The sequence below is a fragment of the Somniosus microcephalus genome, chromosome 34, assembly GCF_052327205.1.
Source record: "Somniosus microcephalus isolate GS21.2 chromosome 34, FLI_Smic_1.0, whole genome shotgun sequence".
NCBI classification, from domain to species: domain Eukaryota; kingdom Metazoa; phylum Chordata; class Chondrichthyes; order Squaliformes; family Somniosidae; genus Somniosus; species Somniosus microcephalus.
The window spans coordinates 4,416,391-4,440,864 of record NC_141020.1 but is presented as its reverse complement, the minus strand read 5'-3'; the positions used below and the strand labels follow the sequence as shown (position 1 = coordinate 4,440,864).

Below are 24,474 nucleotides of genomic sequence, written 5' to 3'. Positions count from 1 at the left end.
AAAAATAGGAGCAGGAGTCGGCCATTTGTCCCTTCGAGCCTGCTCCACCATTCAATATGATCGTGGCTGATCCTCTATCTCAATACCATATTCCCGCTCTCTCCCCATACCCCTTAATGCCTTTTGTGTCTAGAAATCTATCTATCTCCTTCTTAAATATATTCAGTGACTTGGCCTCCACAGCCCTCTGTGGTAGAGAATTCCTCAGGTTCACCACCCTCTGAGTGAAGAAATTTCTCCTCATCTCAGTCCTAAATGTCCTACACCATATCCTGAGACTGTGACCCCTCGTTCTAGACCCCCCAGCCAGGGGAACCATCCTCCCTGCATCCAGTCTGTCTAGCCTTGTCAGAATTGGGTAATGCCCCAGCCAATCACTGCTGTAAGGGACGCGGATTGATGTTACCCACATAGCTATCTGCGACTCACTGCATTACACTGGAGAAATCACAGTGATGTTATCGGAAGAGGTTGCGGCAGTTTCGCTTGATGTAGTTTGTAGAGACTCCAAGCTCCGCTGTAAAATACACTGGCTTGCTGTAAGCCCCGCCTCCAGCGCGTTGGCTGATGCAGTGACATCACTAGACACTCCGGAATAGGGTCTTCGTTGATTTGATAGTCAGACTGCCAGGAGCAGTCACTGGACAGTGAGCGGGAGTAATGTGCTGGTCAGTGGTGACCACACCCTCTGCTTGGTGGTTAAGGAAGACTTGCATTTATATAGCGCCTTTCACGACCACCGGACGTCCCAAAGCGCTTTGCAGCCAATGAAGCACTTTTTGAAGTGTAGTCGCTGTTGTAATGTGGGAAACGCAGCAGCCAATTTGCGCACAGCAAGCTCCCACAAACAGCAATGTGATAATGACCAGATCATCTGTTTTTAGTGATGTTGGTTGAGGGATAAATATTGGGCCCCAGGACTAGGGGAGAACTCCCCCCTGCTCTTCTTCAAAATAATGCCATGGGATCTTTTACATCCACCTGAGGGAGCAGACGGGACCTCGGTTTAACGTCTCATCTGAAAGACGGCACCTCCGACAGTGCGACGCTTCCTCAGCACTGCACTGGGAGTGTCAGACTAGATTTTTGTGCCCAAGTTCGATGGAGTGGGACTCAAACCCACAACCTTCTGACTCAGAGGTGAGGGCGCTGCCCACTGAGCCACGGCTAACATTGCTGGTTAGGTCAGCACGCTGGCTTATATAGCGGGGGGGGGGGGGTGGTCACAAGAGAAATGGCCAGTTGAGTGAGGTGTTGGACAGCGGTCAGTGCCCGCGGGACTCTACCCTGCCCTCTACTTTCAAGACAAGAGGAGAGTAAATTGAAAATATTTGGAGCTCTGATTCACACCCTTCCATAAGTTGGAGCTTGCCAAATTGATCTTGGGTTGGTCACAATATTGGATTGTTAACACATGTGGGAACTTAACTGGTGAGCTCATCTTCCTCATTCAAAGAAACGCTTGGCTCGCTTCCTAATAAGCAGCATTTTTTTTTTAGATACCAACTTTCTTAGTTGGGATCGATTGTTGGGGCACAGAAACACTGGCGCCTCATCGCATCGAAATATCGCAAAAGTATTTCTTGAACAGTGACTGTTGTTATGTGAAAGAAAGACTTGCCTTTATATCGCGCCTTTCATGACTTCAGGACGTCCCAAAATGGAAACATAGAAGATAGGAGCAGGAGTAGGCCATTCGGCCCCTCGAGCCTGTTCCGCCATTCAATGAGATCATGGCTGATCATCCAAATTCAGTACCCTGTCCCTGCCTTCTCCCCATATCCCTTGATCCCTTTAGCCTTAAGACATATATCCAACTCCTTCTTGAATATATTTAATAAGTTGGCCTCAACTGCCTTCTGTGGCAGAAAATTCCATAAGGCCATTGAGGTGTGGGCACTGTTGTAATGTGGGAAACGCGGCAGCCGATTTGCATACAGCAAGCTCCCACAAACAGCAATGTGATAACGAGCAGATCGTCTGTTTATAGTTTCAGGAGCCCTGATGGTGTGAGTCACGATCAGTTTCAATGCACGCCCAGATGAAGAACTGAGCTTTATTCATTCATCATACCATGAGGAGCTTCCAACACAAAGGCAGACCACTGTCCTTTCCTTCTCCGACTCCATTTCTCCTTGGGGGGCGATTTTCCCATTGGAGGCGGGCTGGGAGCGGGTTTGGGGGGGCGGGCGGGGGTTCCAAACCTGCCTCCACTGTCAGTTGGGGGGAAAAGTTGGGAATTACCCCTAATTGCCCAATTCCTCTCTCTGGACTGAAACTCGCCTCTGCCGACTCCTCTTTGGCAGCTTCAGTTAAGGGCCGCTGGCTTCCTCGGCTCATTTCACTGCTGTTCTGTGGCTGCTGAATACTTTAGCGCTGAGAAGAGATGGCCAACTCCAGAGCCAAGGGGGCTGGATTTTCCAAGCCCCGCGGAGGCGGGCATGGAGGCGGGACAGCCGGTAAAATCGGAGAAATTGGGGGCGGATGGCAAACCCGCCCCCATCCCGCCTCCGTGCCCCTTTTGCCAGGAGGCGGGAGGATGTGCAGCTTCGGGTCCCATCTCCTGGAGGCGGGAAAGGCTTTTAATCCTTTTAACTGCCTGTTAACGGGCAGAAAAAGGGATTAGTGCCATTTTACCTTCACAGGTGACGGCTTCCCGACCTCGGAGAACCCCGCCTGGTTGGAGGAGACGTGGAGGAGGTCGGAGGCATCTGGAAGTAAGGTGTAGAGGTGAGTGATGGGTGCAAATGTGGAGTGGTAAGTCTGCAAGGTGAGTGATAAGTTCAAAAAAGTGTTCACTTACCTTGTTTTCCTTCTATAGCCTTTAGCCGTGCTGGATCGGGAGAGCGGACATCCACCTTGTCAATTTCAGGTAATGGCTGATGGACCCTCCGATCCATCAGACATCTGAAATTTGCTTTTTTACAATGTTTTTTCAGTCCTCAGCACAAAAACGAATCCAACTCGAGAGAATGTCAGTGTTTGACAGCTTCACAGAGCTCCACCGAGCTGTCAAACGCTGTCATTTCTTCTTTCAAGAAGTCTTGACAGACAGCACGTCTGACGTTGACATGATCTGTCAGTGACTTCTTCCCTAATTGGCCCGCTGAGCCCGCAGGGCGGGCTTAAAAAGCTCAATCAGGGGAAAATCCCTCTGAATGGTCAGGCGAGGATGGAGGCGGGACATGGACACGACAAGCAGCTGTCCAGCCTCCAAGTCGCCTCCATTGACAAAATCCAGCCCAATGCCTCCTCAAGGTTCTCCGATGAGTCTGAGTATTCTGGTTGAGGGGGTGGGAGCTAGCAAGGAGGTGCTCTTCCCCTTAATGTTAGGTGACAGTAAAACGGATAGCTCGCAGCCCTTGGCCTCTGGAGCCCTTCGGACACGGGCAACGTCGTCGTAAGTCTGTTCCTTTTCTTCGCAGCAAAGTTCTGTGTGAAGCTGTTCTTTGAGTATTGAGGTTTTAACCCTTTCCTTATCAACAGTTCATTTGGCCAGTGCCCATATACGGTCTTTAACAAAATCACCTTCTTTAATTGGTTCTAATGGTCAAAATACCATTGTCACTCAGGTTGAGGCTAATAACCTGGCCACTCCTTTTCCAGTACATTTCCATTAACTCTGTTCCGCTGTCGTGTTATCTTGTTTATAGCTTTTCACCCCATTGGAATTTACCTTATCTCTTTCATTTCATAGCCTCCCTGGTACAAGGCCTTTATACCAAGGGCCCATATCATTCTGCTGTCTCACTTGTCTTGAGGTATCCAGACTGACGTAAGAAAACTACTAGGCACTTGGTCTAAGCGTTAAACAAAGTGTTAATCAACTGTTTTACAACATGGAGGTCTAGTTGTGTCCTTCACTAGTTCCTGTTAAGAATGTCCTGCGCAAGCTGGGCCCGTGCCCGAGTATTTATACTCTCCCTGGACAGCGCCACCCGTAGGCCGCTCAGTATTATTTCATAAGTCTTTCTTTCATGAATGACTGACTGGCTACACTTGAAGTTATACATATATCAGATTCTCATCTACTAAATATCTTTAAATATCAGCCTTTCCTATAAGTGTTTTATACAGTTCAAGCATAACCTCCCTGCTCTTGTATCCTATGCCTTGGCTAATAAAGGCAAGTATTCCACATACCTTCTTAACCACCTTATCTACTTGGCCTGCTACCTTCAGGGATCAGCTGCATGTTGAGGGAGTGGAAGCCCTTGCGGCTGGCAAAAATACCTGGATTGTGATGGCGTGCCTTAAGGGCCACATGTGTGCAGTCAACGACACCCTGCACCCTTGGAAAGCCTGCCAGATTAGCAAATCGAACCGCACGCATGGTTACACTTGCTTGATCCTTGGCGAAGTTGATGTAATTGTGCGCGATGGCAAAGAGGGCATCGGTTACCTGCGTGATGCAAGTGTGTGCGGCCGCCTGGAAGATGCCGCTGATGTCTGCTGCTGATCCCTGGAATGAGCCTGAAGCAGAAAAGTTGAGTGCGGTGGTGACTTTGACGGCCACTGGTAAGGGGTGTCCACCGGGTCCTCTGGGCTCCAGGTCTTGCTGCAGCATTGCGCAGATGTCACCCACTACCTCTCGCAAAAGTCGGAGCCTCCTTTGGCACTGCTGCTCACTCATGTTGAGGTAGCTCACCCTTTGTCTGTAAACCCTGTTTGGGGGGGTACCTCCTGCGCCGACGTGCTTCCATGCGCTGGCGCCTTCTGGCCTGTGCAGCTTCAGGTGGATGAGCAGCAGGTTGGCACTCCTGTTGTTGCTGCTGCTGTTGGTGGTGCTGTTGGTGCCGCGGCTGGTCTTCGTCCGAATCTGATGTCCAGGAGGAAAGGAAATAAATGGTTTGCATGCTTCTGGTATATACCTGAGTTGAGGAAGCGCTCAGTCAAGGCGGGGAGAGGGGTTTCCCAGGAGGTCACACTGGAGATGGATCTCAGCCTCAAAACTTCCACAACAATGGGTATCCCTGCTAAAAGTTCCCCCAGACCTGAGACAACAAAGTTCTGCCACCTGCAAATGATCATTGGTGAAAACTCCTTTTTAATGATGGAGCTGCAGCTGTTAGTAAGCAGTCCACTTGTGAGGCCGCCGGGATTCACTGGCGTGTTCCAGAGGAGACGTGCAGCACGGGGGGAAATGTGTCAAAGTTAGAAAGGCCTCTCAAAATGGCATTATAGAGGCAATTAAGCGCTTGTTAAGGGCCTTAAGGGCCTATCCCGCCACTTGGAGGCGAAATGGAAACGGGGTCTGAAAGGCCGCTTTTTGGAAAATTGCTCAGAGGCGGGTTGGAGGCGGGATCGAATCCTCTCACCATTTTTTGCGATGTTAACACCTCACACGCCTCCAAACCTGCCTCCTCAGGCCTGGCAAAATCCAGCCCATAGAGTTATAATGGCACAGAAGGGGGCCATTCGGCCCATCGAGTCCGCGCCGGCTCTCTGTAGGACAATCCAGTCAGTCCCATTCCCCTCGCTCTATCCCCGTAGCCCTGCAAGTTTATTTCCCTCAAGTGCCTATCCAGTCTCCCCTTGAAAACACTGAGTGTCTCCGCTTCCACCACTTCCGTCGGCAGCGAGTTCCAGGTCCTCACCACTCGCTGCGTAAAAAAGTTTTTCCTCACATCCCCCCGTGTATCTCTTGCCCAAAACCTTAGTCCTTGTATCATCAACTAGTGGGAACAGCCTTTCCCCGTCTAGCCTATCCTAATCTGTCATAATCTTGTACACCTCTATTAAATCACCTCTTCTTCGAAATAGTACCTTGGGATCTTTTACATCCACCCGAAAGGGCAGACGGGGCCTCAGCTTAACCTCTCAAAGAGGAGATCTCCTTTTTTCAAGGAGGCTTTGAGGGTGTCCTTGAAGCGTTTCCTCTGCCCACCTTGGGCTCTCTTGCCGTGCTGGAGCTCTGAGTAAAGCGCTTGTTTTGGGAGTCTCGTATCGGGCATGCGGACAATGTGACCCGTCCATCGGAGCTGATCAAGCGTGGTCAAAGCTTCGATGCTGGGGATGTTGGCCTGAGCAAGAACACTGACGTTGGTGCGCCTATCCTGCCAATGGATTTGCAGGATCTTGTGGAGGCAGCGTTGGTGGTACCTCGCCAGTGCTTTGAGGTGCCTGCTGTACATGGTCCATGTCTCTGAGGCATACAGCAGGGTGGGTATCACTGCTGCTCTGTAGACCATGAGCTTAGTGCTGGGTTTGAGGTCCTGGTCTTCAAACACTCTCTTCCTCAGGCGACCGAAGGCTGCACTGGCACACTGAAGGCGGTGTTGGACTTCGTCATCGGCGTCTGCCCTTGTTGACAGTAGGCTCCCGAGGTATGGAAAGTGGTCCACGTTGTCCAAGGCCTTGTCGTGGATTTTGATAATCGGGGGGCAGTACTGTGTGGCGGGGGCAGGTTGGTAGAGGACCTTTGTCTTACAGATGTTTAGTGTAAGGCCCATGCTCTCGTACGCTTCAGTGAAGGTGTTGACAGTGGCAGTCTTGTCTCCTGCCACTACTATAAGAGGCAAGCTCTGACACTGATCCTTGTATTTCACTGGTAAGGTGACACTTCCTGCTACAGGGATTTGCTCCCCTGAGTAGCCTCACAGCTCTACCTTCGATTTCTCTAGTCGATAATCACACAACTTCTCGTAATATAGTTATTCCGGTACTACGCTCACAGATGCACCAGTGTCGATTTCCATGGGTATCCTGGTTCCTGCAACATCTACTTGGATGACGATACCTCGCGAATTGCTGTTAGATACCTTCGTGCTCCTGATGACGTGACTCTCCAGAAACTCCTCCTCCTGCTGCTCCTCTGCCATGGTATATAGTGTCTGGTGATTTCTACTCTAGCATTGCCGGTCGGTTTACTCTTCTGTCAGCACGCCTTCAGAAGATGCTCAGGTTTCTTGCAGTAGAAACACTCTGCCTTCACATATGGACAGCTTTGAGCGATGTGTTGTCCCAGGCACCGATAGCATGACTTCAATGGCCAGTTGCTGAGGCCTTGGGGCCCAACTGCCTTTTACTTTTAGCCTGCAGACGATAAAGAACATAAGAAATAGGAGCAGGAGTCGGCCATTCAGCCCCTCGAGCCTGCTCCGCCATTCAATGAGATCATGGCTGATCTTCTGCCTCAACTCCATTCACCGGCCCTATCGCCATATCCCTTGATGTCTTTACTAGTCAGATATCTATCGACTTCTGTTTTGAATATACCCAATGACTGAGCCTCCACAGCCCTCTGGGGTAGAGAATTCCAAAGATTCACCACCCTCTGTGTGAAGAAATTTCTTCTCATCTCAGTCCTGAATGGCCTACCCTTTATCCTGAGGCTGTGGCCCCTGGTTCTAGACTCCCCAGCCAAGGGAAACATCCTCCCAGCATCCATCCTATCAAGCCCTGTAATAATTTTGTGTGCTTCAATGAGATCCCCTCTCATTCTTCTGAATTCTAGTTCAGTTGTCTGACGACTGGAAATGGCGCGAAACTCTCGGGAGTATCGGTTGGCCATCTCCATCGGCATGGCTGTTTGACAAGCTAGGTCCAAAGTCAAGTTAGGGGTTGTCAACAATTTACTTCTGATACGTTCATTTTTCAAACCACAAACAAAGCGGTCACGCAACGCTCGCTCCTGAATGTTTCCGAAATGATAATGAATGGACAGCTTTTTTAAAGCTACAATGCACTCACTGATACCCTCGTCATTTAATTGATCACGTGTTCCAAAAGGATAACTTTCAGCAATTTCCAGGGGCTCAGGACTGTAGTGCTGTTCTAACTTGGCTAGGATCTCCTTCAGTGGAATGTCCTTCGGCTTGGCGGGAACAAGCACATTTTTTAGGGTTTGATATAACCTCAAGTCCCACTCCAGAGACTTGCTCACAAAGATGTAGGCTGACACTCCAGTGCAGTGCTGAGGGAGTGCTGCACTGTTGGAGGTGCCGTCTTTTGGATGAGACGTTAAACCGAGGCCTCGTCTGCCCCCTCAGGTGGACGTAAAAGATCCCATGGCATTATTTCGAAGAAGAGCAGGGGAGTTCTCCCTGGTGTCCTGGGGCCAATATTTATCCTTCAATCAACATAACAAAAACAGATTATCTGGTCATTATCACCTTGCTGTTTGTGGGAGCTTGCTGTGCGCGAATTGGCTGCTGCGTTTCCCACATTACAACAGTGACTCCACTTCAAAAAGTCCTTCATTGGCTGTAAAGTGCTTTGAGACGTCCGGTGGTTGTGAAAGACGCTATGACCACCAGACGTCCCAAAGCGCTTGATAGGGTAAATGCAGGGAGGATGTTTCCCCTGGCTGGGGAGTCTAGAACCAGGGGTCACAGTCTCAGAATAAGGGGTCGGCCATTTAGGACTGAGATGAGGAGACATTTCTTCACTCAGAGGGTGGTGAATCTTCAAAATTCTCTACCCCAGAGGGCTGTGGAGGCTCAGTCATTGAGTATATTCAAGACAGAGATCGATAGATTTTTGAATATTAAGGGAATCAAAGGATATGGGGATCGTGCAGGAAAGTGGAGCTGAGGTCAAAGATCAGCCATGACCTTATTGAATGGCGGAGCAGGCTCGAGGGGCCGAATGGCCGACTCCTGCTCCTATTTCTTATGTTCAGAATAAAGGGTCGCCCTTTTAGAACAGAGATGAGGAGGAATTTCTTCTCTCAGAGGGTCGTAAATCAGTGGAATTCTCTGCCCCAGAGAGCCGTGGAGGCTGGGTCATTAAATACATTTAAGGTGGAGATAGACAGATTTTTGCAAGATAAATGTGTGAAGGGTTATGGGGAGCGGGCAGGGAAGTGGCTTTGAGCCCAAGATCAGCCATGATCTTATTGAAAGGCGGAGCAGGCTCGAGGGGCCAAGTGGCTTATTCCTGCTCCTATTTCTTATGTTCTTATATTACGTTCTTATCTTGCCCTCAATTTCCCAAAGGGCTTTCCAACCAACCAATTACTTTTGAAATGTAATCACTGTTATTCTATAGGCAAACATGGCAACCAATGTGCGCACACTAAGGTCTTACAAATAAAATTGAGATGAATGACCTGTTAATGTGTTTTATGGCCGTGTCGATGGGAGGAAAATATTGACCAGGACAACCCTGAAATGTCCATCTGCTGTGACTCTTTGAGATGCTGAATGACCGGCTCTGTGTTTCCAGCACCTGTTTTTTATTTTTTTAAATCTCAGCTCTAATCTTCGAGAAGAAGTTTCAGTATATTGTAGGGGGTTTCTCTTGCTTGCTCTGGTCTCCTGCCAGGCTTCTTGCAATAATTACCTGTGAGTGGTTCGACCCACTCGCCCCTACGGTTCTAGACCTTGGACTTAGGTGCAGGGAGCTGTAGTGCAGAGAAAAACTCAATAGACCAGGTCGAAGAGCACGAAATGGATGCCTTTATTGAGCAGTTTGCAGCATTATAAAATACATGTCATATGCACAGATTAAAGCAACTACAAGCATGCACACATCTATAAACTTAACTCTATAGAAATGGGGAACACACGGCACATCGTGAAAGGGGTAACACATTACAATTACCCTTAACCTCCTCCCCTAAACCTAACTAAGTTTCGATTTGAGGGACTCGGGATCATGCTCACCACTTTAAGAATTGTGAAAAAGGCTTTGCAGCCTTTCGACACAGCTTTCCGTCGTCACGTGGGTTTGGAAGCTTCTGGCGCAGCTTGTTTTCCTCTTGGTTCTCCTGCGATGGAGGCAGCCGATACAGCCTTGGTGAGCGCTCGCCACGGATGGATCCGTTACCGATGTGATGTTGAAGAACTGGATCCTGGGCTCCGGGACCTGAGTGTCTTCTTCTCCGGCCTGGGTCGTCGATGATCTCCCGACAAAAGTACCCGGGCCTCCCTCGTCGTCTTCCCGTCGTGGCCGGGCCTTGCCTGGCCGAGCTGGCTTCCAAGCCGAATTCTTCTCGTCGTGGCCGGGCCTTGCCTGGTCGAACACCGAACACGTTCCGAACCGAAGAGTTTCGATGCTCCGAACCGAAGTGCTGAACCGAAGTTGAGTGTACCGAAGCGTCCCGATGGACTTTACTCAATCCACAGTTATACTTTTTTGGAACATTCTTATCTCCTGCCAAATCATAGTCCTGTCTTTGTAATAATTTTGGCGGGCAGAACTCTCTGCAGGGGTGTTTTTGTCTTCATAACGGGAGTCGGTGATAGCTTAACTGGCCTTCCTGGGCCGATAATGTCTTTGCTATGTTACCGTAACTTGGTTTGTATATTGATCGGTCTGGAGATTGCCCTGGATGGCTGTTAAACGGCTTCTCTTTGTACAGTGTAATGGGCTAAAGCGTTCATTCAATTGTCCGCCCATTTCTTGATGGGCCTCATCCTGCCACCCAAATCTATCCTGTACTTATAATCTAATCAATATGTATGCTCAGTTCCATGAGTTTCGGCTTCCCGAAACTGGTTTTCGCGGGCTTTAATGCCCTCAACCCACAAGCCTGTATGGCTTGCAGTAACAGAAATTCAAATGGTCCCAGAAGCTGGTCACAAGGTCTGGCTGCCATTTTGTGTGCCCTTTTATCAAAGGTTTCTCTGTACAAGCTTCTTTTGGTCAATAAAGCTGTTTTATTAACCCTATTTTCCTACGTGATTATTTAATGAAAATTTCGCGAATCTTACAATATCAATCATCGGAAATCAGTATACACTTGTCTTGAGAGTTAGTGCAGTAATTTGGAGCTCACCCAAAGTTTGTTTTAAAATTGCTGAGCACTTTGCTTGGAGCTGAGCCATTGAATGTTCTCCAAGGTTTTGGTGATATGTTGTCAGAACATTGGAGCTCATCCAACGGTATTTTCCCGAGTTCATAAAGGTCCATTCAACCAGAAAATTTCTGCTGAAATACGTTATTCCTTAAACTAGGTCATTAAGTCAATGAAGTGCCACAACTTGAATGGAATGTGCAAGATCGAAGCTTTAGCTTTAGCTAGCTTGTTCCCAACTCGGATCCAGCTAATGATTTACTTCTTTGCCGCTATTAGCCTCTCAATGCTGCCGAACCTTGCTCTCCGTATTCCTGTCCAAATACTAACCAAAGGTTGGGCGGATACCGATGGGGGGAATAGTCAGACGTGCCAAACCATACCTTGCCAAATGTCTTCCGGTCAACTTGCCGGCCTAGAAAGTCATCGTGGGTGGTGGTGCCAAATGGGCAGCGGTTATATTGTCAGTCAATGCAATTGAATATCAGGCTCTGCGTATAACGGGCAGGCGATCCGATGCCGCACGATTGGCGCCACTGCCCGTGATGACTTTCTAGGCTATAGTGTTTGAAGGAATTTGTGACCCGGTATTTTCACATTTAATAATATTCACGTTAACAAGAGTCGGCAGATTCATTCTTATTTGGTATTCATTCTCAGGGATGTGGGGGTTGCCCATCCCTAGTTGCCCCTCGAGAAGGTAGTGGTGGGCTTCCTCTTGAACCGCTGCAGTCCATGTGGTGAAGGTACTCCCACAGTGCTGTTAGGGAGGGAGTTCCAGGATTTTGACCCAGCGACGATGAAGGATCGGCCGATATATTTCCAAGTCAGGATGTTGTGTGACTTGGAGGGGAACTTGGGAGGTGGTGGTGTTCCCATGCGCCTGCTGCCCTTGTCCTTCTAGGCGGTAGAGGTCGCGGGTTTGGGAGGTGCTGCCAAAGAAGCCTTGGTGAGTTGCTGCAGTGCGTCTTGTAGATGGTACACACTACAGCCACGGTGCGCCGGTGGTGGAGCGAGTGAATGTTTAAGGTGGTGGATGGGGTGCCAATCAAGCGGGCTGCTTTGTCCTGGATGGTGTCGAGCTTCCTGAGTGTTGGAACTGCACTCATCCAGGCAAGTGGGGAGTATTCCATCACACTCTTTACTTGTGCCTTGTAGATGGTGGAAAGGCTTTGGGGAGTCAGGAGGTGAGACACTCACCACAGAATACCTAGCCTCTGACCTGCTCTTGTTGCCACAGTATTTATGTGGCTAGTCTAGTTAAGTTTCTGGTCAATGGTGACTCCCCCAGGATGTTGATGGTGGGGGATTTGGCGATGGGAATACCTTTGAATGCCAAGGGGGGGTGGTCAGACTCTCACTTGTTGGAGATAGTTGGGGGGGGGATTTAAACTAACTTGGCAGGGGGATTGGATGTGGAGTGGAGCTATAGTAGGGGGTGATGCACAGCCAAATATAGAGGAAAAAACAAGGGCCTAGAAATTCAGTATAGCCACTTTTGGGGCGGTAAAGTCGGGCGGGCGCTAAAGTTTGCACCCGGCGCAAAGTCGATGGCACTTCGCCGATATTCAGTAGCTTCGCCCTAAGAGGTTGCTTGAGCGCTAAAACTGGCATTGCACGCCTATCTTTAGGCGCTAAGCCGGCGGTGCAGAGGGATAGCGCCGAGGCCGGGCGTAGCGCAGGTGCGGTCATTTTTTGATTGACAGCAGACACCGTGGCGCCGGCCAGCTCTTAAAGGGGGAAGGGTCGACTTGCTCTGCTGCAACGGCCTGCACACTGCAGCCTTCCAGCTAGGCCTGAACACTGCTGGTGATCAGAAGGAGCCATGGCAATGGTACAGAAGGCCCGTGAGCGTGCCCTGCGCTTCTCAGCCCATGACTTGAAGGTGATGGTGAGGGCCTTGGAGAAGAGACAGCACATCTTGTTCCCGGACACTGGCAAGCAGCCACCCACCAGCGTCTATAGGAAAGCCTGGAGGGAGGTCGCCCGCTGGGTGTCGGCCACCGGCGATGCCCCCAGGGACAATGTCCAATGCCGGAAGAAGTTTAATGACCTGACCAGGATTGTCAGGGTGAGTACCCTTTCCAGTCTCCTCCTCATCCTTGCATGTACACCTGACATGATGGGCAAAGGGACCTGAAAGCCCTAATGGCCAGCCCTCAGCCAGCAGCTATGGGACAGTCATGAACATCAATTGCACATTCTGCACTTTACACCATGGGAGGCAGCGCACACCACATCAGGGCTACACACTGGCCAAGCTATTCCACCATGGGAGGCAGTGCACACCACATCAGGGCTACACACCGTACTTACAGGCCGTCCTTTCTCTTGCAGGCAAAACTTGCCAACAACTGAAGGCACCAGGAGCAGACCGAGGGAGGCCGCCCCCAGATCCAGGAGCTCACTCCCCTGGAGGAGCGCGTGAGTCACCTCATGGGACCCCGGGTGATTGGGCCCGTCGCCTGTGGAGATGCCGACCCTCTTCTGGGCCACAATGGTATGGACATCACCTTTTGGACCTCTCTCGTCGCACTTGCGCATCCGATCTACCTCCTTTGCCATTGTCCGACCAATGCGCTGAATGCCACCAGTCATGCCTCCCTCGCTGACGCCCTCTCCTCACTCTAAAGCTACTCTTGTGCCTTCCTGCTTTCAGCTGGTGACGAGGAGCTTCCTGAAGCTGCCAGTGACAGCCCCTCCGAGGAGGAGGAGGAGGAGGAGGAACAGGAAGGCGGACCATCAGGGCAGCAGTCAGGTACGGCTGCAGATGCCGAAGTAGTGGACACGTCTTCCCTGGAGGAGAGCCTCACAGAATCACAGAATCACAGAAACCCCACAGTGCAGATAGAGGCCATTTCGGCCCATCGAGCCTGCACCGACACATATCCCACCCAATCCCCGTAACCCCACGTATTTAATCCCCCTAACACTAAGGGTCAATTTATCATAGCCAATCAACCTAGCCCGCACATCTTTGGACTGTGGGAGGAAACCGGAGCACCCGGAGGAAACCCACGCAAACACGGGGAGAATGTGCAAACTCCACACAGACAGTCACCCGGGGCCGGATTCGAACCCGGGTCTCTGGCGCTGTGAGGCAACAGTGCTAACCACTATGCCACCGTGCTGCCTGGAGGAAGTGTCGGAGGAAGTGTCGGAGGGGAGTGGAGCTGCTGGGACCAGTGGCGTCCAGCAACCCAGGAGGGCTGCGGTTGGTCCGCGGCCTTCCCCCCAGAGGGGGGAAGGATCGGAGGGGAGTGCAGTTGCTGGGCCCAGTCGCCGCCGGCAACGTGGCAAGGGTCGGCCAGCTCTGCCCCCTGCTCCCCAGCGGGAGAGTCCGGACTCCAGTCCGGCCACCTTCAACTCAGAGGAGGTGCGCCACCTCGATCAAATGGCCCAGGATTCGGATCGCCGGCACACCGAGCTGATGGGGGTAGTGGCACGGATGCCTGAGGCCATCGAGTCCCTGGCTAGTAGTGTGCGCGAGTTCGGGGCCTCGCATGCCGCGAGTGGCCGGCTGATCAGTGATGCCGTCCAGACAGTGGCTGCTCTGTTGCGGTCGCAGACCAGGGCAACAGGGGCACTGACTGCTGCCACACGCGCTGCGTCAGCCAGGCATCGCCTGGACACCCGCCGCGCTGCAGCAGCACAGCGGGCTGCCCTTCGGCAGATTGGTGCGCATGCTGCAGTGCGGGCCCGTGCGAGTGCCAGAGTGGCACATCACCAGCCAGGGCCGACCATCCGCCAGATTGCACACATTCCTCCAGTCGTCACCGCCACTCCCCCAGTGGCGCCTCAACGGCAAGCGGCTGCGAATGATGTTGGCCAGGCACAGCTGCGCCAATCACCAGCCGGCCCCTCGAGGGGCAAACCCCGTCTAGGCCGCCCCCCAAGGGCATCTGCCGGAAGGACACCTAACCCTCAGGAGCCTTTCCCCAGCCTCGCAGCAGCCACTGGGCAGAGCTTGCGGAGGAGCAGCAGGCCGGGCAGGGGCCCCAAAAGGCTCGACAAGGTCTCGCCCTCGCGGCCCAAGAAGTAGACGGTGTGGCCAAGTGTTATTTTATATGGCGATGCCTATGTTTCTTTTGGCCATGGTTGTTTTGTTTCTGGGGATGTTTTTTGGGTTAAGGCCGAGGATGAAGGCCATTTTTGAACAAATGTTCAGTTATTCCTCCCCAGGTTGTGGGAGTGAGTCATTTGATGTACTGTTTTTTTGGGGCCGTTTAATGTTTCTGGGTTTCATGTGTGAAGGGGTTTCATTGGTCTAAAATAAAGATTTCTCTTTATTCAGACAGTGTCCATGTTTGTTGCTGTAAGTGTTTGTTGCCTTCGCCGGCTGAGGGCTTGCGGAGCGGCTGCGTTCATGTTCCTTCATGGCCACAAGGCATTCCCTGACAGGGGGCTTAGAAGTGACGTTCAATAAGCCGCCGACGGACGGCCCTTGGACCTTCTCGTTCCCTCCTGGGATGGTACTCCTCCTCCTCCTGCTCCTCCTCCTCATGCTCCTCCTGCTCCTCCTCCTGAGGTGGTGGTCCAACGTGAGGTGGCAGTGCCTGAGTCCTGCGGAGAGCCAGGTTGTGCAGCATGCAGCAAACAACGACGAATTGGGACACTCGGTCCGGGGAATACTGCAGAGATCCGCCGGAACGATCCAGGCAGCGGAACCGCTGCTTGAGGACGCCAATTGTTTGCTCGATTATGTTCCTGCTCGCTTGATGACTCTCGTTGTATGCCTCTTCAGCAGGGGTCCTGGGCGCGCGGAGCGGGGTCATGAGCCAGGTACACAAAGGATAGCCTTTGTCCCCGAGAAGCCATCCTCTTGGGGGAGGCTGTGCCTCGAACATGTCACGCACAGTTGTCTGCCGCAGGATAAAGGCATCGTGGCTGCTGCCTGGAAAGCGGGCATTGACAGCTAGGATGCGCTGCTTGTGGTCACACACCAGCTGCACATTGAGGGAATGGTAGCCCTTCCGGTTGCGGTAATCCTCGGCATGCTCCACAGGTGCCCGCAAAGCCACATGCGTACAGTCAATGGCGCCCTGCACCAAGGGGAAGGCCGCAAATCTTGCAAATCCCAGTGCACGCTGATGCTGCCTCTCCAGGGCCATGGGGAAGGAGATGAATTGGCGTCTCCTTCTGAAAAGGGCATCGGTCACCTGGCGGATGCAGCAATGCACGGCGAACTGGGATATGTTAGCTATGTCCCCAGCAGCGGATTGGAAGGAGCCGGTGGCATAGAAGTTCAAGGCCACCGTCACCTTCGCCTCCACCGACAGAGACGTCCTGCTCCTGAGCTTTGGACGCAGATCTCTGCGAAGCAGATGGCAGATCTCTGCAACCACCTCCTTTCGGAATCTCAGCCTTTTTACACATCTCGCGCCACTCATGTTGAGGTAGGTGCGCTGCTGGCGGTATGCCCTGACTGGGTAAGGCCTATGTTGCCGACGCCTGTTGCCCCCTCTGCGTCTAGCCAGGGCTGCCCCTCTCACACCGCGTCTGCGAGCCCTATGGACATGACGCTGAAACTCAGCGTTGGCACCCCATGCAGCCCCCATAATATGCTGCCAAACAGTCAAATATACAAGAGGCCACTTGCAACGCTCTGGCCTGAAGCCAAAAATACCTGAGCTAGTGTTGGCCCAAACCAGAAAGCTGTCTTCCTTGGTCTCTCTCCAGAAATCCGTTGCACAAGAGTGTTTGCTGCAAAATGCCTGCCCTTTATAGTGCAGGGTAAGTGCCCTTTAATTTACACTCCCCAGGTCCCGCGTCGGCTCTGTTGCGTTCCACTAAACAAGCGTGCGGGCCGCCGGCCGCACAATGGGGCGGTCCCACTGAAGTTCTGGATCGGGGCGCGGAAAGGGCGTTGCACGAGGATATGACGTCATTTTCTGCGCGCGCAGGTGAGCGCGCGCTAAACTTTGCGCCGGCGCTAAATGTCTACTTAATTTGGGGTGAGGCGCAGATCGCGCTGCACCCGGACGCTACACGCATAGCGCCCGAAATTCACTTCTCTTAAGGCGCTAACGGCTGGCGCAAGCAACTGAATTTCTAGGCCAAGGAGTCTTGCGAGTAAGGCAGATGAATTGAAGGACGATAGCAAAATACTGCAGATGCTGGAAATCCGAAATAACAACAAGTGTTGATGAACACATTGTTGCTATCACAGAGACATGGTTGAGGGAGGGACAGGACTGGCAGCTCAATATTCCGGGGTATAGAATCTTGAGGCGAGACAGAGGGGGGTGTAAAAGAGGAGGGGGTGTCGCAATATTAATCAAGGAGTCAATTACTGCTGTAAGGAGGGATGATATCTTAGCAGGTTCCTCTAATGAGGCCATATGGGTAGAACTTAAAAACAAAAATGGGGCAAGCACTTTGCTGGGAGTGTACTATAGGTCCCCAAACAGTCAGGGGGAGATAGAGGAACAGATATGTAGGCAAGGAGTAATCAAGGATAGTCAGCATGGCTTTGTCAGGGGGAGGTCATGTCTAACCAATTTGATTGAATTTTTCGAGGGGGTGACTAGGTGTGTGGATGAGGGTGAGAATATAGAATGCAAAAATAAGGTAACAACTCGCTCCGCATGGCCAAGGACCCTGCCAACCTAAAATGGAGGACCCTGTTAGCCTAAAATGGTGGTGCAATGTCGACATCGCTGAGTCACTTGCATATTGTGAGAGATGATCATGTTAATTCAAGAAACTGAAGGCAGCAGGAAGTAAAATGCTAATATGGCTGGCACCCACGATGTCACACCTTGCTGGTGGAACAATGTAGGGTGGAGTGCAAAGGGTATACTGACAATAGGCGATCCGAAAACACATTACCATGCATTACCATAATGATTAGGTGATCGTGAAACCATTACCTGCATATTTTCTATATTATAAACCATTCAGTGAACTGTGACTTCTTTATTTCAAACTGCCAGGCCAGGACATCACTTTAAACTGTGTACGTGCCTCGCTCGGGATTGGTGTAGAATGTACGATGTGTTAATGTCTTTTCAAAAGTAAAGTATAATAATGTGACCCACTGTATGAAAGATTGCTTGCTCTGGTGGAACCTGTCGAGACTCTGCTGGAGTCAGAACGGTGCTGTATCAGAGTAAGTTTCCCGGGACAACAGAATAAAACAACTGTTGAACTAAACCAGTATTCGACTCAGTGTTTGTACTGAACCAGATTGAGGACCAAAAAAATCCGTTTCAACATTTGGTGTCAGAAGTGGGATCTCAACGGACGATCACCGAGAATTCGCGAAATTAAGAGCCGAACTAGTTTTGGACGTGAGAGGAGGAAATGGGCCCCCGGAGTGAGTATGTTTAAATTTACCACTTCGGTTTTCCTCTGATCCGTAAGTCCGATAAAAGTTTTGCCACTCGCTAATTCTTGTGTGGTGTCCCGACGAGATCTGGGTCAATCTGGCGAATACTGTGTAAATTTAGGAAATAAGTATCCAAGTCGGGTAAAGCGCCGGCCTTGTATTTCACTTGGCCCGCTCAGGCTCCGATTGGACTAAAAAGTAGATAAGTGATTTTAAAGAAAGAGAAAAGGAATACTTGAAAGAAAGTAAAAAGAGAGAGTCGGGGACTCTAGAGCTATAGCAACTTGTACTCGGGGAGTGCAAGATAAGGGTCGTATAAGTAGAATAATTAGGCTAAGAATACCTGTACCAGGCGGTGACAGAGGCTAAATTTACGATTTGAATAATTAGGCTAAGAATACCTGTACCAGGTGGTGACAGAGGCTAAGAATACCTGTACCAGGCGGTGACAGAGGCTAAAATTACTATTTGACTATAGACGACTCACTGTGTTTTTGTTAAGTCTAAGTGTTGTACTGTGTTTTTGTTAAGTCTAAGTATTGTAAGTATTGTAGTGTTGCGTTTCATTTTGTGTGCCGGTATCCGTGAAATATATAAGACACGTGCAAAAAGTAACTCGAATCCTGAAAAAGAACCCTTAGTGTAAGAGAACCATGGGTAATTACCTAGATACCACAAGTGATGAGGGCAGTGCCTTACAAACCTTATGTGACCAATACCCGGACAAAGCCCAACAATTGAGACAACTCTCAGGGGGTTTAAATAAAAAGTTAGGCAGCGAACAATGGCCACTAGGGGGTCCCAAAAGTTTAGAAACGGTTAAACAAGCTCAAGAAGTGATTTGGAAAAAGAATATGGGAAGTAAGACTAAGAAACTAATTGGACTCTGGCGACAGTATTGCCAAGAAATTAAAGACAGTTCCCTATTAGCCAGCTGGCAAGAGAATGCTGTTAAGTTAGGAATAAAGTTAACCGAAGGAGGAAATCCTAAACCCATTGAAATACTTAAGAAAGAATGTGCACATGAGAAAAGGTCAAAATCTGAAATGGCGCCAGATAAAAAGGATAAAAATGAACTACGTAGTTCAATGGTTGGCCTTAGGTTGACCGAGGGAGACGGAACAGATGAGGACTTAAACAATTGGACAATTAGAACTCCTACCGCGCCACCTCCTCAGCCACCCCAATATAATAACATTTATCCCGACCAACCTATTGCAAATCAGACTGGCTTGATCCCTATTACGTCCGTTACCAGTCCACCGACACCCTCCCTTACTGTCCCAAGTCACTCCCCAATCACGCCGACTTCTGATGTTTATGTAGACCCTGTTGCTTGTCGAACCCGATCGAAAGATCCAACAAATCCCAAGAAAGACGTGAAACCGGGGAATACCCCTAGTCTGAATTGGCAGAAGAAGAAACGTAGACCCAGACAATTAGTACAACATAAACCAGCAAAAGCAGATGACACTGACTCATGTAGTGACCTTACTGATTCTGAAGACAACCTTTCACCCTTAAACAGTTCTGACTCAGAACCCGAAATTAGCCTTACTAAACCAAAACGAACGCCCAGAAATCTGCCGGTAAGAACAATGCCAAACCCGAATGCAGCGGCTGCCGCAGCCAACCCCACCATAGATGTATTTTTCCCTTGGAAACCTAATGAGATAATGGCTATCCTAACCGGTATGCCAGACAGGAAAAAGGCGCCGGCTAGGTTTGTGGACTTTCTTCGAACCACGATACAGGTGTACAATGCAGACTCCCGAGATCTATGGGCTTTGATTCAACAAGTTTTAACTCCTTCCGAACACACTAGATTTTTGGAACGCCTGACTCACCCTAATCATGCCGCTTTAGAGGCCGCCCACGCCCTCACAGCTGATAGGGAGCGACGCATGTTTGCAGCACTCAATGCTACACTCCAAAAACCTATCAATATATCTAATGTCCTAGATACTAAGCCAAAGAAAGATGAGGGACCTGAGGAATTTTTGGAAAGATTCTGTGAGGTTTATCAGGGACAGTCAGGGGACACCAATTACCAAGCAGGAGCCAATTCACCCCAATTCACCCCAATTCTGATGAACTGTCTCCCGGCTGCTGTGGCGACAGCCGTTAAAACCAATAATATGAACTGGGCAGAAAATACTCCAACTCAAATGGCTAGAGCCGTAAAGTATCATTGGAAAGAGAGTAAAGGTTCGGGGAACCAACCCCAGAAGACAGTAAAAACAGAATATGTCGTGAAGGAAGTCCCAATTCAACCACACACGATAGACAAGACAGGGTATCAGATGGAACCTCAATACTGTAACCCTGGAGGGGTAGACTCTCAGAATTATGGATATTACCCTCATCCAAACGGCTTCAATGCTACTGCATACGGCCAACCCTACGCCACTCCACAACAGAATTACGGAGGTAGAGGACAAGGACGGGGATACCAAGGTCAAAGACAAGGGCAGTGTTATAACTGTGGAAAGGATGGACATTGGGTCAGAGACTGCCCATCCTTAGCCTCTGGAGACCCACCTAGGAGAGGCAGGGGAGGATGGAGAAGAAACGGAGGAGGACCTAGAGGCAGGGGAGGATATACCAATTTCTCCCAGAATAATCCATTCCCACAGAATTGACTAGCTAATCTAGTGACCAGCAGTTCACAGTCGGCCAAAGAACCCTTATTAATGTTGCAAATCCAGGATCAATGGTACCCCTTTTTAGTAGACACTGGAGCCGCCATGTCCTCTGTCCAATCGGACCTTAAACTTCCCCGATCCAACAAGACCCAGGAATTATCAGGCTTCCAAGGTCAAAGGACCAAGTATGCTATGTCAGAACCAGTTCAGGTGACCTACAAAAATCAATCTGCAACCCACCAATTTGTAATAACTACCGGCTTGGACTGCAATTTAATGGCCAGAGACTTACTATGTGCATTCCAACTCAAACTTGATTGTGGTGATGAAGGAATAGCAATAGGACATTGGGCAAATAAAAGGCAATGTTATGTTTCGACTACACCTCAATGGTGGTCACTCGACCTCAATGCATCCTCCTATCATGTGACACTGGCATATGATCGAAGTGGAAAGGATAGGACCCTTGAGGAGTATTTTAAAAATCAGGAAGGTACGGAATGGACAATCTACCTCAAGGCTGTAGTAACTGGACCGGAGGGAAAAGCAGAGTTTGTGCAGGTCCCCTTACACTTGTGGAAGCAGCCTTCGACAGTGGCCCCTCATATCACGCGGGAAGTTAACCAGTCTTTCCACGCCAAAGATTTGGGGCCCATGGTAAAACGAGCAATCGATCAGGCAAACCCTGAATGCCACCAGCCGCAACAGTTACCCGGAGGTCTGATGGTCCAATTTTACCAAAACCCTGAGCCTAGCCTGACAGTGGTGCATCGTCATGTAGGGAAAGATATACTGGAGTATGTGAATCCCCAGGTATGGGCCGAAGACCCAACGCATGTAGGTCTAACCGGCATACAACCCATCGAGATCCCAGTGAAGGAAAATGTGACCTTGCCAACGGTACGACAATACCCTTAGAAGCAGCAAGCTATTCCGAGTATAGACAGACTCATTAAGGGATTGTTGGAGCAGGGGATTTTGGTAACATGCCAATCCAGTTGTAATACACCCATCCTAGCTGTTCCGAAAACTGGTAAGCCTGACCAGTATCGCCTAGTGCAGGATTTACGAACAATAAATGCAATTGTTCAGCCACTTCATGCACTGGTACCTAATCCAGCACACATCTTGGCCTCGATACCTGCTGATGCTAAAGTTTTTGCGGTAGTCGACCTCCAGCATGCCTTTTTCTCCCTGCCACTGGCCGCTACTAGCCAATACCTTTTTGCCTTCACGTACAATGGCCAGCAGTATACGTGGACTCGATTACCCCAGGGCTTTGTGAATTCACCCACCCTGTTTTCGCGGTGCCTTCAACAGCAATTACAGACACTGACATTAAATCGTGGCTCTAATCTGATCCAGTATGTGGATGACCTTCTCATTGCTAGCCCTGATGAGCTAAGTAACAGAGAGGACACTATTCAGTTGTTGAACTATCTCTCAGAATTGGGATATGTGGTATCTCCAGCTAAAGTACTAGTGGCTAAGAAGACAGTTAAATTTCTTGGAGTTATGTTATCAGCAGAGAACCGCAGTCTGGAAACCAGTAGAATACAGCCAATATGCGAGACACCAGCCCCTAAAACGGCCAAACAAGTCAGACAGTGGCTGGGAATGGTTAATTATTGTCGACAGTGGATACCTAATATTGCAGTATTAACCAAACATCTGACTCCCTACACGGCTAAAGAGGGAGAGTTTGAGCTGGAACTAGAGGCGCAGCAGGCATTTGAGGAATTAAAACAGGATCTGGTCCAAGCACCAGCCCTGGGACGACCCCTGTACGATAGACCATTCCAGTTATACTGCACAGTAATGAACGATTGCTCAACAGCAGTCCTGACCCAGAAGCATGGAGATAAGCATCGACCGGTAGCTTATTATTCATCAAAAATGGATCCGGTAGCTTTAGGACATCCCTATTGCACCCAGATCCTTACAGCCGTCTACAACAGTCTACAGTCAGCCGCTAACATGACACTTCAGCAGGATATTACTGTGTATAGCTGTCACTCAGTCACTGCGTTACTGGGGCAATTGCAGACCCAACACCTGACTACCGCCAGGCAAAATAAGTATGAAATATACTTACTGAACAATCCTAGGCTTACATTTAAACACTGTAGCACTATCAACCCTGCCAGTTTCATTGCAAACCTGCCTTCCGAGAGTGATGAACCAAGCCATGATTGCTTACACCTCATTAAGGATGATACCTCAGTCCGACCTGATTTGTTTGACACTCCTATTACGGATCCCGGTATTACCATGTATACGGATGGCAGTTCTTCAATTGATGACATGGGAAAACGAATTTCTGGTTATGCAATTGTAAATCAGGAAGGTGTCACCTTAGAATCAGCAGCCTTTGAATCCCCTTTTTCTGCCCAGCAAGCCGAACTGTTTGCACTCATACGAGCTTGTACTTTGGGAGAAGGATTACGAATCAATGTATATACAGACTCTAGATATGCCTTTGGAGTAGTTCACGACTTTGGACAATTGTGGAAAAATAGAGGATTTCTAACCTCCTCGGGCAGTCCGATCTCACACCGTCAGTTAGTTTCAGACCTCCTGCAAGCCCTTTTACTCCCCAAACAGATAGCTGTGATTAAATGCTCTGCCCATACCACTGGCCAAAACCCGGTAGATATAGGAAACCGCCGCGCTGATGAGGCGGCCAAAATTGCTTCTAGGAGTCACCAAATGATTGTGCCCCGAATTATGAGGCAGACTAAAAATTCCAACAAGAATCAGTCTACCTCGGAAAAACTAATGCCAACCATCCAAGAGGTGATTAAGTTGCAGGAGGACGCTCCTGATAGTGATAAGCATTTATGGAGAGAATCGGGATGTGTATATAACCCTTTATCAAAACTCTGGACTACTCCCGCGGAACAGACTTGCATGTCTGATGAGTTAGCTCTATGGGTTATTGAATGTGTACACTTTGCTATGTGATGGTTAAGAACTGGACTCGTAAAAGTCTAGATTCAAGGTGGGAAGGTCCATATCAGGTCTTACTAACAACCCCGACTGCAGCTAAGGTCGAGGGAAGAAGCGTATGGGTGCATTCCACCACTGTAAATTGATTGGAGAAACCAATCAAAAGGGGGGGGAGATAATCAGTAGATTTCAGTACAGTATATAGTAGATTTTACGAACAATCATTAATTTTATTTTAATTGATCAGCCATTGATAGGAGACTACAGAACTCATGCTCGGCCTTGATAAAGGTGACTGCAGCTTTACGAGGTCTGGTGTTGTGTTTGGATTGTTTTGGCCTGCCGAAATCCTACTTTTATTATACTTATTATACGATTTTAATTTTTAATTTTTAAAATTTTAGTTTTAAGTTTTTAACTTTTGATCTTGTGTAAGCACTTTGTTTTCCAGATTAATAGTTAATAAGTAGCATTGATTGATCACCAAGAATCAAGATGAGGACTTTATTACTGCTTCTGAGCGTTATCCTGCTCGCGGGCGGGGCGTTCAATCGACTGAAGAAATGTGCCGAAGAGATATTCTCCAGTGCAAAGACAAGAATCTTAAAGCTTTCGGATCCTGGAACGTGACTAAATGGGACTTCTGTAATGGACTATTAAAAAAGGAAATCATCAGAAGAAGAAATTGAATTACTAAATATAGAGGGTGAAGCGAGTGAGATGTTAAAGGAGCAAGTCGAGAAGGAATTAATGGAGGAGGAGTATAATAGACTCAATAAAGTAGAGATGGACCAGTAGGATGAAGCCCA

At 49.5% G+C, this 24,474-nt stretch overlaps 1 protein-coding gene across 1 annotated transcript in view; it reads left to right on the top strand.

Moving 5' to 3' along the window:
- Positions 1–2,538: 2,538 nt before the first annotated feature.
- Positions 2,539–24,474, top strand: part of LOC147096660 (uncharacterized) — a 35,635-nt gene continuing 13,699 nt past the window's right edge. Inside the window, exon 1 of the mRNA XM_085973213.1 lies at positions 2,539–2,730. The gene's annotated coding sequence lies outside the window, so the exon portion shown is untranslated. The remainder of the gene's footprint in view (positions 2,731–24,474) is intronic.